Source organism: Phacochoerus africanus, chromosome 8, assembly GCF_016906955.1.
Source record: "Phacochoerus africanus isolate WHEZ1 chromosome 8, ROS_Pafr_v1, whole genome shotgun sequence".
In the NCBI taxonomy this organism is placed as follows: domain Eukaryota; kingdom Metazoa; phylum Chordata; class Mammalia; order Artiodactyla; family Suidae; genus Phacochoerus; species Phacochoerus africanus.
In genome coordinates, this window is record NC_062551.1 from 128,468,994 (window position 1) to 128,481,199 (window position 12,206).

The 12,206-nt window shown below is 45.5% G+C and overlaps 1 protein-coding gene across 1 annotated transcript in view; it reads left to right on the forward strand.

The window, feature by feature from the left end:
- The first annotated feature begins 2,580 nt into the window (after nucleotides 1–2,580).
- Nucleotides 2,581–12,206, forward strand: part of LPAR3 (lysophosphatidic acid receptor 3) — a 76,393-nt gene continuing 66,767 nt past the window's right edge. Inside the window, exon 1 of the mRNA XM_047794204.1 lies at nucleotides 2,581–2,709. The gene's annotated coding sequence lies outside the window, so the exon portion shown is untranslated. The remainder of the gene's footprint in view (nucleotides 2,710–12,206) is intronic.

The following is a 12,206-nucleotide window of genomic DNA, read 5'->3' on the forward strand; positions in this document are numbered from 1 at the left end:
TTTGAATGACTTTCCAGCTAGTGATCTTTAAGGCAGTTATCCTCAGGCTTTGTGTTCACCATTTTTATGTTAATTTTAATTTGGTTTTACTAATAAAAAACCCCTTTTGGTGGAGAAGTGAGACACCACAGATTCTACAAGGACTTAGATAAGGTTCTGGTGGATAATCCCTGAGTTTCTTCCTAAAAACTAGGATTGGGGGCCACATCTTTCTCTTTACTTATCCTTGGCCTCTTGTTCCCTTTCCCTGTTCCTGCCTGTAGGTCAATAAACCATATGTTCTCTCTGCCCCTTCCCCCTCTCCATCCCTTTCCTACATCACTTCCTTGCCTTTTGCTCAGATCTGAGCCGTATTTGTTAAAAACCATCTAGCTAGGGGTTCCCTCTGTGGTGCAGTGGGTTAATGATTTGGTTCAATCCCCCCAGCCTGATGGAGTGGGTTAAGGATCGAGTGTTGCTGTGGTGTAGGTTGCAGCTGTGGCTCGGATTCAGTCCCTGGCCTGGGAACTTCCATATGCCGGGGGTGTGGCCAAAGCAAAACAACAAAAACCCCATCTATCTAGAATGTCATTTTCCTTTTACAACACAGCTCACCATATTTTTTTCTCCTTTCTCCTTAAAAAAAAAAAATACAGTATGGAGTTCCCATTATGAAGTGGCTCAGCAGGTTAAGAACCAAACACAGTGTCCATGAGTATGTGAGTTCAATTCCTGGCCTCGCTCAGTGGCTTAAGGATACAGCATTGTCGCAGGCTGGGGCATAGGTCACAGATGTTGCTCAGATCCAGAGTTGCTGTGGCTGTGGTATAGGCCAGCAGCTGCAGCTCTGATTCAACTCCTAGCCTGGGAACTTCCATATGCTGAAGGTGCGGCCTTAAAAAGAAAAAAAAAATTTTTTAATTATACATTAAAAATATCACATCTGGCTTTATAGAACCCCTGTTCACCTTTGCAATGCTCCTCCAGTTCAGGAAGTTCCCAAGTTACAACATAATGTGTGTGCAAAGTGCCTTTGCTAATAAGTTGTTTGGAACTTGGAACAAATTTCCCAGCAAAGAGAAGGCTCTAAGTGGTGTTTACAGCTCCCAGTCCAGCCTACAACAATTTACTCCACTCAACATACTACACATTTGTTGAGTCAAGCATTTGCTAAGTGCTAGTGGTTGAGAATTTTTGTATCCACCACATTGCCCTTCAGCATTGTGCTGTCCGAATTGAACTGCCACTCCCCTAGCCTCATTCTCATATGTCATCCGCACGAGTTTTGCTTGTTCCAGTAAATGTGATCTTCCTTTAACGTTAGCTTTGCAAGTTGTAGCTCTCTCCACACGGTTCATCTCTAAGCCGCCACAGTCGTTTTCTGCACACTCAGGTGAAGCAACAATAATTTGGGCATATGTTGATCAAAATATAGCCCAACCCGTGCAAAGGTGTGAAGCATACCAGGCTGTCATGATCTTGGGAATGAGGTCCATTACCAAAGGAATAAAACATTATTAAAATATTATTTTCAGAGAGCAGAATTTCTTAGATGGTAGGAAATAGGTTACCATACAGATTGTTTCCTGGGTTATGGTTTCTAGTTTGGCATACAGAAGGACTCAGTATCAACATTGAATGAACAATGAATGAACAAACAAATGAATGAATGGCAAAAGGCTACAGGAAGATATCTCAGTTCATGTCCTCAGTGTTTCCCAAGCTTTTGAAACATGAGTAGTAAGGACCTCCCTTTACAGTATTTCCCTCCTTTGAGGTCACTGGAAAACCCGACTCTCTGCACGTCTGTACCCTCTTTTTGCTTTGCAGAGTTCAGAGAGAACAAAGTCTTCACGGCAAACATTGTTTCACTTTGCATCTTCCTTCTTTACCAAAGGTGGGTCCGTGGAGGCTTTATATTTCAGCTTTGAAAAACAAAGCATCCGAGACTACTAACCCCAAGTGGCCCAGAATTCTCTTTCTAGAACTTTAAATATTTTTTGTTTCCTGTTTCAGTAAAAAGGTGCCTAGGAGAGGCCCCCAAGCCAAATGTACGTGAACCACGTGGCCTCTGGGGGCTGCCTGCATCCTCGGAGAGTTGTGTGGCTTCAGTTTTAGAGCAAGTGGTCAGTCCAGCGGTGAGCCTGCCTCCCATGTATGGTGTGGGTATGGGCTGCACTTTTCTAAGCTACTTCAAAGAAATCTCTCCCCTGCTCCCCGCAGTGTGAGGGGAGCCGGACAAAGAGACAATGCTTTAGTACTGGGCTCGGAGGTACGGCTCTGTAGGGCTTGTGGGTGCTAGTGGTCCATTGGTGGGGGCCATCTCTTGGAGGTCGGCCATGCACCTGGGGACTAGTCCCAGGCAGAAGGGCAGCTGCAGAAGAGCCCCCGAGCGCGGATCCGTGCTTCGCCGGTCGGGGGCGCTCTGCGTGGGAACTGTCGGTTGCCGGGGAAGGGTGGGGCTGGCCAGGACAGGGCTAGGCGGGGCAAGTCGGAACCCCGCCCCCCCGCCCCCTGGGCTCCACCCCTCGTTCTGCCAAACTTTTCTCCTGTTCCGGACGAGTCTTGGCGGCCACAGGAGAGGAGGCGCGCCGCTGCCGTCCGCCCGCCGTGTCCTCCACCGCTCCTCGCACACGGCCCCTGGTCGCCCCGTCACTCTGGTTCCAGGGGGCATGCGGCAGCCGCAGGGGTCCCGGCTCCCCGGCTCGGCGGCGCGGGCCAGTGTGAGCGGTGAGTGGGGCGCGGGGCTCGGGGAGGGCTGCCGGAGCTGCAGCCGTCCCGGGCGCGTGGGGAGGCCGGGGCGCACGACCTCCGGGCCCAGCCTGTGGCTTTTCGGGATTACCTGGCGTCCAGCCCGAGCCCCAGACCCATTCGACGTACCTGAGCCTGTCCTCTTTGGGCGATGCGTGGTACCTCATGCCCTTTCCTCCTTCCCCCCACCCGACCCTAGGAACGAAAAGCGGTCGGGATTCACAATCCAGCTGCGCGGGCCGCTGCTGTGGGTTGGTGGGCTGAGCGCAGAGGCACGGACAGCCTGTCGCAGGCTCCGCTCTGCTTTCGCACAGGTGCTCCTTTTCCAAACTCGGTCTTACAGCCGTCGATGGTGAACTGAGATTCGCCCAGGGAGCCTACGGATATAAAACATTTTTCAGCCTCCAGTTACTCCCGGTACGGTGGTGTGTTAGATAGAGAACAGCTCGAACCATGCAAGGCATCCAGAGATTCGGGAAATGGTTATCAACTAAGTACCTTTGGGGACACTGTTGGGGGTGGTGTTTTGAGAGTAAGTCAAGGTCCCATCGATCCCCCCTCACCACAGGCAGACAAAGCGCTTTGTTCTGTAATAGTGTTACTTTATTGCTTTCCTTCAAGTTGCGACTACCAAAATTGCTTAGCAATTTCTCCAGCAAGTACTTTGAGGAGTGATTGTTAATTTTGGAAACAATTTAGTCTTATTAAGGTAATCATTAGAACTGCCGTATAAAATCCTTGTAGGTCATTTTTAAACTGAATATTTTCTACAGAATTTCCCTCCTCCCCCCTTACTTTGCTGCTGTCATTGCGCTACATTTCTTCCTCTGCACTCCTTGGCTGCCCAGAGTATTACCTGGCCTTGGAATGTTACTTTAGAAGGTAAGGGCAGCTTAGCTTAGCTTCTCAAGGCTCCTACTTTTTTTTTTTTTTTTTGGTAAGTCAGAGAATAAGGTAAATGCCAGTCACAGACAGTTGATTCCTTCTTTACAAGAATGTTATTATTTTGTGCACCACACAGCATGTCATTAAAGCATGAACTTTTATATTGCCAAGGAGGGTTGTTGGGTTTTCCAGTGAAATACCTATCAATAGTTGCTAACTCTCCTTCCAATGAGGCACTGATCCAGTTTTGTGTGGTCTGAGTCACTGAGTAGAATTTTCCTTTTTTCTTTTTTGTTTTGTTTTGTTTTGTTTTAACCAAAAGTTATACAGTGATGCACACAACCTTGGCTCCATTAACACCACCTTGCTTGTCTAAATAAAATTGGGACCAAAATTTTTTTTTTTTTTTGGTCTTTTTTTTTAGGGCTGCACCTGCAGCATATGGAAGTTCCCAGGCCAGGGATCGAATCAGAGCCACTGCCGGCCTGCACCACAGCCACAGCAATGCCGGATCCAAGCCAATCTGTGACCTGCACCACAACTCATGGCAACACTGGATCCTTAACCCACTGAGCAAGGCCAGGGATTGAACCCGTGTACTCATGGTTCCTAGTCGGATTCGTTACCACTGAGCCACAACAAGAATTCCCAAAATTGGTCCACTCTAAAAAGACCAGCAAGCAAACTCTGCCAGTAAGGCTTATGTACTTAAGATAGGCTTCTGGAATTGTCTCTTGTGCCATGAGACTGTTGTGACTATATTAGGTATTATGTAGAGACTGAACATCCAATCATCTGGAAGTAATTTATATGGATCATCACTACTGAGTAACTAGGAAAATAAGTTGTCAGGGCACATTTTTCTTGTTTTCTTTTTTTGTCTTGAGAATTCAAAACTTTGTAGTTAGGTTTGAATGACACAAATGACAGAGGTGATTTCTAAATTTGACAAATGCATAAATCAACTACCAGCTTTTTTGTACTATTAGATCAGATTTGTTTTAAGCTATTTTATAGGATGTTTGATAGAACAGATCTGCATATGTTTCTGTGAATGCAGACTGAAATGAAAACATTCAAATATGGGATTGCATTTTGTGTCTGTTCATCAGAACCTATTTGAACATCTACATGCTAATTTCTCTCATTTTCCCAAATACACAAGCACAGAGGAGTCACTGTACGCACAGCATTTTAGCCAGGCAGCACTCAAGGCACACACACTCAAAGTGGTGCACGCATGCCCAAGGCTGGCTGCCTCTCCCTCAAGTTTTCCATCCTGGAGCAGAAATCCATCATAACCTAACCCCAGCCTCTTATTGGGAGGGAGAGGTGTAGCAGGGGGAATCACTGTAACTTGAATGCGAATTGCTATAACTCAAATTACCCATTAGCCATTCTCCTTGGAGTATACATTAGTTCAGAATGCTTTCTGACCTATGATTATACCCAACAGAGTGGTTAAGTCTGATTGCAAGGTTCTAAGTGGCAGAGCCCAGGCCCAAGGTATTATTAATGTGGTGTAAAGAGGAGAGTGGGGCTTTGCAGTCAGACCAGCCCTTGTTCCAGATACTTTGCTTCACTTTTCTAAGCCTTAATTTCCTTGTCTGTAAAAATGAAGATTATACCCACCTCCTAAGATGAAAGGGAAAGAGCACTTGCAGGGTCTGTGATATGTGGGAAGTACACCTTAAATGCTGGTTGCCCTCTTTTCCTCCTAGATAAACATTCAAGTATTGACATTTCTGTAAACATGGGGCACACGTGTGCATTGTACCCTTGAGAGTCCAGTGATAGAGTCCCAAGCCGTGGGTGATTTAGAGATGTTCCATACACTTCCCTTACTTGCTTTCCTCCTTCCAAGCCATAGTCCCTTTGCTCTTCCCTCCATCATTCCTCCTACAGGTACTGAGCTGCCTCCTCTCTGGCCTTGCTGATCCTTTGTCTCTTGTCCTAGATTCTGTATGTATGTGGAGGAGTCCTCTGCAACTGAGTCCTGCCATGGATGGGAGAGGTGGAGGTGAGGGGTGGGGAGCTGTCTGCAGAAGCCCTGAGAGTTTGAGCTTTGACAAAGTGCTGGGTTTAAGAAGCAGTTTGATTTTCTTTTCTGTGGCAATGTTCTTGGGGAAGAGACTTGTGGCTGCCCAGGGTGAGAGGGAGGGAGTGGGAGGAATCAGGAGCTTGGGGTTAAGGGGTGCAAACTATTGCTCTTGGAATGGATTTACAATGAGATCCTGCTGTGTAGCATTGAGAACTATGTCTAGATACTTACATCGCAACACAACAATGGGAGGAAAAAGTCTGTATACATGTATGTGTAACTTGGTCCCTATGCTGTACAGTGGGAAAAAAAATAATACAAAATAAATAAAAAGAAAAGAAAAAGAAAAAAAAAGAGAGAGAGGCAGTTTGGGGTATAGGGGTCTAGGTTCTAATTCCAACTCTACTTTGGTGAGGTCTTGTGACTTTGAAAAAACCACCTATCCTCTTTGAATTCGTTTTCTCATTCAGATAATGGGGATCAGAATTCCTTTTCTACCTACCTGCCTGGGTTGTATTGGGTCCCATTAAATCAGGTATGTGAAAGCTTTGTACCTGGTACCGGCCACATCAATGTTGAGTTAAAGAGGCAGGGCCTGGGGTGATGTGGAACACCCCAGGCCGGCCTTCAGGGGGTGGGGTGGGGGGGTGCTAAGATCTCCATGTGGGTGTTGGATGTGCTAAGTGGACATTGATGCCCTCTCTTAACACACCTGTCTCCTGCCCTTTGATGGTGAATGAGATTTCAAGGAGGGAATCCTGCCGAAGATTGAGAAACGGCTTTGTGGGAAACAGGAGAGGAAGAGGAATTTCAGGACCAAGACTACCTGTGTGATTGGAGGCACAGGGCCAAGGTCCAAAGAAGTTTTAATTCCCTCTTAGAATTATCTGTGCTGTCTGCTCATCTCAGTTCTCAGTGGGCAAAAACAGATCTAACTAACCAGCCCTCAAGTCAGAGCCATCATCAATCACTGTGCCATCCCCACTGGCCTGTGCCTTCTTGCTAACCTGGTCTCTGAGGTTTACTCTGCAGTGCACTAAATGGGCTCAGGGGTCTCCCACTCCCCCAGCCCACACCAAACAGTTAAGCTAAGTAATTCCTTCTGAAAGGTGTATGTTGCTCTCTGACCTACATGGGGAGCCAGGAAAATATTGCCCAGTGAGAGGAAGATTTTTACTTCCTGGCGTGTACCCACTCCTTCTTCCTTCTCCAGGCTGATGCTGTCCTCTTTCTTCATCTCCTGGCCTGGCCTCTGCAGTGCCTTACCCCTAGCCTCCTGTCCTATCCCTGGCCTCTTATCCTGTCCCCTGGCCTCTTATCCGTCCCACACCCTCCTGTCCTATCTGCTAGCCTCCTGTCCCCCAGCCTTCTCTCCTGTCCCCTGGCCTCCTGTGCCCTGGCCTCCTGTGGTATTTTCCTGGTCTCCTGTCCTGTCCCCTGGCCTCTTATCATATACCCTAGCCTCCTGTCCTATGTGCTAGCTTCCTGTCCCCTGGTCTCCTGTCTTGCCCCCTAGCCTCCTGCCCCCTAGCCTCCTGTCCTGCCCCCTAGCCTCCTGTCCCCTAACCTCCTGCCCTGCCCCCAGCCTCCTGTCCTGCCTCCTAGCCTCCTGTCCCCTAACCTCCTGTTCTACCCCCTAGCCTCCTGCCCCCAACCTCCTGTCCCCTAGCCTCCTTCCCACTAACCTCCTGTCCCCTAGCCTCCTACCCTCTAGTCTTCTAGCCTCCTGTCCCCTAGCCTCCTGTCCTGCCCCCCTAGCCTCCTGTACTACTCACTAGCCTCCTGTCCCCTAACCTCCTGTCCTGCACCCTAGCCTCCTGTCCTGCCCCACAGTCTCTTGTCTTTCTTCCTGCAGCCCCAAACCCCTCCCTTACCTGTGCCCCCTCACACCTCCCAGCTCAAGGGGACCTTACCTATCCTCCTCAGATGTGAATCATTCATACACCTCACTCTGGGCCTGACTGGGTGTCGTTCTGGAAAACAGCCTGCCCAATATAGCTTGCCCCATCCCTTCCTAATGATATTAGTTGGCCCCCTTGGTGATTTACCAGCTATCTGGGCATGCCTTAGTCTAGTCAAGTTGACACACACAGTTAATCATTGCATCACCCAACCAGGAAGTTGACACTGGTATAGCACTACCACCCAGTCCACAAAGCCCATTCATATGTCATCAGTTGTCCCCCAAATGTCTCTTTTTTCCTGTTTGGTCTAGGGTCCATGTTAAATTTATTTGGTCATGTCTTTTTAAGAATAGTTCCTTAGCTTTCCCTGTTCCTAAAGTCTTTGCAGATGCACAGATCTTCAAGCTCAGGTCTTCCATTCTATAGATGGCTTTCAACTTGAATCTGGCAGGTGTTTCTTCAGAACCAGACTTAGATCATATGTTCTTGGCAGGATACTCTGCTCTTCTCAGCATATTGCATTAGAAGGTACAGAGTGTCAACCTGTTCCATCGCTGGAATATTGGCCTTGATCACCTGGTTATGTTAGTGTTTGCCAAATCTCTCCACCTGAAATTCACCATTTTTCCCTTTTAAACTTATTGGCATTTGTGGGGAGGTATTCTGAGGTTATGTTAATAGCTGTTCCTTATTAAACCTCCACCTTCAGTTCACTGGTGACCTCTGCCTGTATCAGCCACCTCCCTGAAGGCTGCTAAATGGTGATTCTTTATTTCTATCACTCCTGCCACATTTATTAGTTGGCATTCTGCTATAAGGAAGAACTTTCTCTTTCATCCATCTATTCATTTATATTAGGAAGTATTTTTGATTTCCTTTTGTATACAGTATGTTGAAAGCCCATGCTATCATTATTTATTTTGATGCTCAGATCATCCTCAGTTTGGCCATCGGGAGTCCAGTTAAACTGGCTCCTGTGTCCTTTTGACATCCCTATCATTCATTGAGCATTATAAAATTTTCTGTCACCACAAGACATTCCAGGCTCATCTTGTACTTTCCCTGACCTAGTCAGTCATCGCTTTTGGAAGAGAATGATATTTAGAAACCAAGATATGGAAGGTTAATGTGCCCATTGTTACTGGGATGTCATTGCTTTAAATCTCTCAGAGGAAAGAGCTAGGAAGTATATATATATATGTGTGTATATGTATACACGTATACATTTAGATATTTTTCTGCATTAGGCCATATATTATAAAATCATATGTTCAGGAGTTCCCATCATGGCACAGTAGAAACAAATCCGACTAGGAACCACGAGGTTGCAGGTTTGATCCCTGGCCTCACTCAGGTGGGTTAAGGGTCTGGCATTGCCGTGAGCTATGGTGTAGGTTGCAGATGCAGCTCGATCCTGCATTGCTGTGGCTGTAGCTCCAATTAGACCCCTAGCTTGGGAACTTCCATATGCTTTGGGGGTGGCCCTAAAAAGCAAAAAAAGAAAAAAATTACATGTTCATACTAGTATCTCCAATACCAATATAATAGCCAAGGATCTTTCTAGTCTTATCCTTAACATATTTTTACACATGTCTGGCAGTTAGAAATTTGACTCCCGTTATCTTCAGTATTTTTACTTGTTTGCTCAAAGTAGCCCATCTCTCAGCCACAAAGGCCATCCTGCCTCCTCTGTACCCATCTCTCTTCCCAGTGCTGCTTGTCTTTAGCTGCCAGGCCTGCCAGTCCATGTGTCTATACCTTTATTATCAGCCTCTAATCCCTCCAGCTCACTGCTTTGCGTGGCTCCCCAACTGTAGCCCAGGCTCTTTGGAACTCCCCAAACTCCCTCTCATTATATTACATTCTGAGCTACATGCTGACCCCTTAGTTCTGAGGAGGGAAGAAAAGGGAAGGCAAAGAGAGAAGATGTGAATGAAAGAAAGCAGATAGAGATAACATATTCATTTTTAAAGGTTTTTATGGGAGTTCCCGTCGTGGTGCAGTGGTTAACGAATCCGACTAGGAACCATGAGGTTGCGGGTTCGGTCCCTGCCCTTGCTCAGTGGGTTAACCATCCGGCGTTGCCGTGAGCTGTGGTGTAGGTTGCAGACGCGGCTCAGATCCAGCGTTGCTGTGGCTCTGGAGCGTAGGCCGGTGGCTACAGCTCCGATTGGACCCCTAGCCTGGGAACCTCCATATGCCGCTGGAGGGGCCCAAGAAATAGCAACAACAACAACAACAAAAATAATAATAAAAAAAAATAAAAATAAAGGTTTTTATGGATTGCTACTAGGTCATTTCTGGCCTTTCTCAGCTCATTTCCAGTCTAATTTTTATTGTCAGGTAATTGATGTCTGTGGCCTCATTCAACTGGTAGGCTTTAATTTGTTGATGGGGAAAATAAAATGCTTTGGGAGAAAGTGTCTTAAGTTACATCATTTAATATGTTCAAAGTAAACTGGATTGCTTGCTCTTCTGAGCTTTCTCTGCAACGGGCAAACTGACTAATCCTTGCTCTTTCCTATCATGTATTGAGAGTCTTATTGTCATTTCCATTGGGTTATATAGATTTTTTTCCCATGAACTTTTGTTAAAAATTCTAAGTAGAGAGATATTTACAGATTTTGGTTGACATTTGCCACAATTATATGACTTCTAGAATCATTAAATGTTTGCAAAAGGCATTAATGTCATTATGGAGAAGAAATCTGCATATTTTGTTTCCTGTGGCAGTAGAGAATTAACTACCCAAAAAAAGGCTCCAGTGGTCAGTGTGGTTAAAAGAACCCCGGGCTAGAAAAACGAGAGCTGGTCAGGGTGAATCTGCATCTCCCAGTTTTTCATTTTCTTCTCTGTAAAATGGAGAATGCGGCACTTCTTATCTCACCTAGAGCTCAAATGGGCAAAGAGGCATGAACTCATATTGAAAGCTGTCCGGTGGTATGTTAATGAATAGATTTTAATGGATTACTCTAAGATGTAGTTAGATTGGTCCCAGAGGGAGCATGGCAATGTAATTAGAAGATTAAATATCAGGGTTTCAACCCAGCTGGCTAAATTCCTCTTATACTTATTCTTTGGAACTAAATGTTTTTTACCTGGTCTCAAAAAACACCAGTTAGTGACCCTGGACCGGGGGTTGTAGTACCAGCGGCCCACCTGGTCTGAGGTGGGGTTTCTTCCTCTGACTTTTCCCCCTTGGTAATCTCTCAGGATCCCTGTCTCACCTATTAGGAACTGACTGGCCCTATTCCTTGTTGCTTTACTGGGCTTGTCTGATTACTCTGGATCCACAAGTGGGATAAGGACTTCACACTGCTGTTTCATTCAGTTTGTCCCAATAACCCACTAAACTGACAAGTTAGGTCTTGGTTCCCTTTTGTAACAGAAAAAAATTAACATTCTGTGTCAGAGGCTTGTCTAAGCACCTTACTTAAATCTCCTAATAGTCTTAGGAAGAAGGTACTGTTTTATCCCCATTTTACATGTGACAAAATTAAGGCACAGAGAGGCTAACTTGCTGGTAAGTAAGGCTTCACACTCAGGCCAGTTGTTTCCAGAAGCCACACTCTTTTGCATGTGGATATCCAGTTTCCCCAACACCATTTGTTGAAGAAACTTATTTTCCCCATTGTGTATTCTTGGCACCCCTGACCACATCTGCATGGATTTATTCCTAGGCTCCTTGTTCTGTCTCATTGGTCTATGTGTCTGTGTTTATGTCAGTACCATGCTTTTTTTTTTTTTTTTTTTTTTTACTGTAGCTACTTTGTCGAATGTTTTGAAGCCAGGAGGTATGAGGCCTCCAGATTTGTTCTTTCTCAAGATGATGATGATGATGATGATTTATCTTTTTACAGCCGCACCCTCAGCATGTGGAGGTTCCCAGGCTAGGGGTCCAATTGGAGCTGTAGCAGCTGACCTACGCCACAGTCACAGCAACGCCAGATCCAAGCCGTGTCTGCGACCTACACCATAGCTCACGGCAATGCTGGATCCTTAACCCACTGAGCAGGGGCAGGGATTGAACCTTTAACCTCATGTTTCCTAGTTAGATTTGTTTCCACTGAGCCACGATGGGAACGCCTCAAGATTGGCTATTTGGAATCCTTTGCATTTTCCTATGAATTTTAGGATTTTTTTCTATTTCTGTTAAAAAAAAAAAAATGCCGCTGAGGTTTTGATAGGAGTTACTCAGAATCTATAAATTACCTTGAGTTGTATAGACATCTTAACAGTATTAGGTTGCAATCCATGAACACAGTATGTCTTTCCCTTTATTTATGCCTTATTTAATTTTTTCCACCATTGTTTTGTAGTTTTCAGTGTATAAGTCTTTTGCCTCCTTGGTTATATTTAAGTATTTTATTCATTGTGATACTATTGTAAATGGGATTATTTTCTTAATTTCCTTTTCAGATTGTTGTTAGTGTACAGAAATACAACTGATTTTTATACTTCATTGAATTTGGGGGAATTTTTGAGCTAGCTAACTTTCTTAGAAAGTACTATGTATTGAGTACATCCTATGTGCTAAGCATCTTGCTATACGCTTTTTAAACTTTAGTTATCCTTTCGACAATCCTGTATAGTTGTAGTTATTGTGCCATTTTTAGAGAGGAAGGAAGAGGCTGTGGCCAGATCAA